The sequence below is a fragment of the Aethalodelphis obliquidens genome, unplaced genomic scaffold (genome assembly GCF_003676395.1).
Source record: "Aethalodelphis obliquidens isolate GAN/ISIS:26980383/991018 unplaced genomic scaffold, ASM367639v1 scaffold52, whole genome shotgun sequence".
NCBI lineage: Eukaryota > Metazoa > Chordata > Mammalia > Artiodactyla > Delphinidae > Aethalodelphis > Aethalodelphis obliquidens.
Window position 1 is genome coordinate 13,485,503 of NW_020837996.1, and position 4,301 is coordinate 13,489,803.

General features: G+C 41.3%; 1 non-coding gene across 1 annotated transcript; it reads right to left on the reverse strand.

The window, feature by feature from the left end:
• Positions 1-1,690: 1,690 nt before the first annotated feature.
• TRNAG-CCC (transfer RNA glycine (anticodon CCC)) lies at positions 1,691-1,763 on the reverse strand. Its single transcript has one exon. It is a non-coding gene; the product is annotated as a tRNA-Gly (tRNA).
• Positions 1,764-4,301: the final 2,538 nt, after the last annotated feature.

The window sequence follows — 4,301 nt, forward strand, 5'->3', positions numbered from 1 at the left end:
ATGCTGCCTTGCTAAGGCTAGAGGTTGCATGTAGTGGTTAAGAGCATTGGCTTAGAGGGTCATAACAAAGTGATAATCATCTGGGACTGGAATGCTTTTATTTGATGACCTTCTCATGCTCCCTGGATTTGGGAGGTGCCATTGTCCTTGCTTCTCATTCCTGAACCCTAGCTCTGTGCAGAGAATATATTTGTTAAGTAAAAACTAGGCTGTTCCAGGCTGTCCAACTTTGCCACAGGACATGGGAGAGAAGAGCTGCCTTTACTTGAGCTTCTCTGTCCAGAAATAAAGTTTTGAAGTTGACCTCAAGAGCCAGAGTAGATGAATAGATGTGTTTTCCATCCCAGGGAAGCTCTGCTCAAGGTCTGCATCAAACCCCTCTCTGCTCTATTTCTTCTTGAACAGTATAAGAGACCTAATCAGTCTCCTTGGACACTCCCCTTCACAGTCACCTCCCTTCAGTCTTATCTCCAGTCCTTTCACAGAATGTGGAACTTACTTTCAACTCGAGGATTTAAAGAAAAAAATTGACTTAAAGTTTTCTCCACTGAGGCAGCCAAGGCAATGAGTTCCCCTCCCCCACCCCACTCTTACACTAAAATTTCTGGCTGCTGGCTAGCAAAAACAAGGGGGAACAAAGCTTCACGGGTGAGTTCAGAGGCTCTGGTTGGATTTTCAACTTGACGATATTTGAGAAATGAGTTTTAAATATGAGGCATTAGGATGAAAAGATGAGAAAATATTTCTCTGAAAAACGTCAAGGATATTTACAAACCATTACCAAAAACTCTAATAGACTCTACATTTATAAGTAGCTCCCAGTCAACGACTCCCTCTTACTTTTCAGGAGTACGTAGCTAGGAAAACTTTCTCTGCTTTATTGTTCCTCTGTTTCCTGGTGATAGATTATTAATGTGACTCTGATATACCAGAGGTATATGATATATATATATACGAGGTTTCCTGGTATACTTCCTGTCCCCTTGCCAGGGCCATCACTGCTAAGATGAGCTTACCTACTAAAACCTCATTTGATCATTTATGCATTTATTGAGCACCTACTATCTGTCAGGCTGTAAGGGTATAGAGCCAAAGAAAGTAGTCCCTGCCCTCAAGGAGCAGAAGACAAAGAATCACAAGGTCATGTGTTAAGTGACAGAGGAAGAAGGCACTCTGTGAGCACAGAGAGCAAGGCCCTGAGCATCTCTTTTAGGCTGGCTAGAGACAGGTGACCATGTTCCCAGTGAATTTAAGAGAAACACACTCCACAGAGTGTGGGCCATCTTGGAAGGCAAAAGACTTCAAAATATGGCGTGGTTAGTTTTTATGGGCTGGGTAATTTCATCGGCTAATGAGTGGGAGGATTTTTCCAATTACTTTGGGAAAGAGGTGGGGATTTCCAGGAATTGGGCCACTGCCCACTTTTTGACCTTTTATGGTTGGCCTCACTGTCATAGCGCTGGTGGGTGTGTCATTTAGCATGGTAATGTAGTACAATGAGCATATAATGAGGCTCAAGGTCTACTGGAAGTCGAATCTTCTGCCATCTTGGACCCAAATGGTTCTAACCAGTTTTGGGGATTTTTTTTAATACTTATTTATTTGCTTGCACCGGGTCTTAGTCATGGCAGGCAGGCTCCTTAGTTGCAGCATGTGGGTTCCTTAGTTGTGGCATGCATGTGGGATCTACTTCCCTGACCAGGGATCGAACCTGGGACCCCCGCATTGGGAGTACAGAGTCTTAACCACTGCACCACCAGGGAAGTCCCTCTAACCAGTCTTTGTCATGTCCTATGTCTATATCACTCTTTTTAAAAGTTGTACCCTGCCGCCTTCCTTCCTGTTTCAACCAGGGATCTGGGCAAAGGCTTTGGAGGAGAGAAGGAACTTGAGGTGGGCTGTAAAGATTTCAATAGGTCAAGAGGGCTTTAAGAACCTGAGAAAGAGACTTGGGGATGGGAATAAAGGCAGAAAGTGCTGAAAACCATAGAGAGAAACTTCTGGTTAGAATAATGTTGGATACAAATTATTGAACACTTGATAAGTACCAGGTATTAAGCACAGCTCTGTGTACACATTGACTCATTTAATTTACATGCAAACTATATCAGCCAGGAATAGTTAGGTGGCAAGTAATAGAAAACTCAGCTCCAACACACTTCATTACAATAGAGAATTTATGAGCTTATGTAATTCAATAGTTTAAAGGTATATCCTAGGTATGAGAAGGCTAACTCACTTTTGCAAGTGAATGGGGAAGCGAGATATACCCTCCATCTAGAATAATAATACATTGTTTTCTCTGTCATCTTTAAACACCTTTCCTGGTTTCATATCCTGACTCTTCCACTAACTAGCTGTGTGACCTTGAGGAAGTTACTTAGCTTCTCTGTGCCTCAGTTTCTTCACCTGCAAAATGAAAATGATAATAATAGAACCTACGCTACAAGATGGCCATGAGGATTCCATGAGTTAATTCACATAAAGCATTTTGAAAAGTGTCTGGCATAAAGTAAGTACAAAATAAATATTCACAGGGATTAAGTCTATTAACTTAGAAACACTGGCTACATCTCAAGCCAGGGGCATTTTTTGCTGACTCAGAGAAACAAATCAAGCTCCCTATCATCTGACATTCTAAAAAAACAGTGATCTCGTTAACTGGCACATCTCTCCATGAGAATTATTCTGCCTCTCAAAGACCCAGAAAAGCTGCAAGAACTAACAGGGCTGGAGAATTACTGAGACAAGATACTATTATATTTACTGTGATTGTATTGTTAAATATATTCTCTTAAGTTTTGGTGTTTATGAACAGAAAACCAGCACCGTAGGCCAAATCAATCGCTTCCTGGGTGTGGGAGACAATTGTTCTAAATGCTGGGTTAGTTCTACGCAATTTCTTCCTGTGTAGTATAGTTAAGGAGTTCAACTAGAAAATCTCAAGAAATCCTTTCCAGTGGTAAAGTCCTATGGTGTCTTTTTTTTTTTTAACATCTTTATTGGAGTATAATTGCTTTACAATGGTGTGTTAGTTTCTGCTGTATAACAAAGTGAATCAGCTATATGCACACATAAATCCCCATATCTCCTCCCTCTTGCGTCTCCCTCCCACCCTCCCTATCCCACCCTTCTAGGTGGACACAAAGCACTGAGCTGATCTCCCTGTGCTATGCGGCTGTTTCCCACTAGCTATTTTACATTTGGTAGTGTATATAAGTCCACGCCACTCTCACTTCGTCCCAGCTTACCCTTCACCCTCCCTGTGTCCTCAAGTCCATTCTCTACGTCTGCGTCTTTATTCCTGTCCTGCCCCTAGGTTCATCAGAACCGTTTTATGTTTTTGGGTTTTTTTTTTAGATTCCATATATATGTGTTAGCATACAGTATTTGTTTTTCTCTTTCTCACTTACTTCACTCTGTATGACAGACTCTAGGTCCATTCACCTACTACAAATAACTCAATTTCATTTCTTTTTATGGCTGAGTAATATTCCATTGTATATATGTGCCACATCTTCTTTATCCATTCACCTGTCGATGGACACTTAGGATGCTTCCATGTCCTGGCTGTTGTAAATAGTGCTGCAGTGAACCTATGGCTCTGTTAATTGATCACTTATGTGTACTTGCTATGGAGACTAAAGGCTCTGTACAATCAATTTCAACAATTCAACAAATATTTACTGATTTCTTCCTATATGTCAGTCACTATAATAGGTGCCCGGAATACATTAGTGAACACGAAGATGCTGGTGCCTGCCTTTGTGGAGCTCAAAGGCTAGTGAGGGTGGGCGTAAACAGCCTCCTTTAATACCGTGTGCAGGAGAAGTTGGGACAATTGAGAACTTTTACCTCTTTGACTTGTGTGGAATGTTAGTAGAATACAATATCTGGTTCCACCACAATTTAGAAACAGAGGCCAGGGGAAAGCTTTTGGAGAGCTTAAATAACAAAAAGGTAAGTGTCTATTGGAACTGAGGTGCTATAATGTGCTCCCTTTTGAAGTGGTGACGAGTCTACTGGGATGAAAATTCTCTTCTCTTTGTTCTCCAGGACGAAGGCATTGCTCTAAGTGATGCTTCAGTCCTCTGTCTTGGCTTGTCTATTAGGCTTGTCTGGGATACCTAGGGAGAGTCAGCACACTATTTTTATTTTAGAATGCTTTCAACCTTACCCTTGGCTGATTAAATTAAGCTGAAAATGAAGAAGGATCCAAACTATGATTTAGACATCAAGATATCTGGGCAAGCCAAATCCATCAGTGTTTATCAGCAAGTGCTAAAAATCAGGAGATGTCA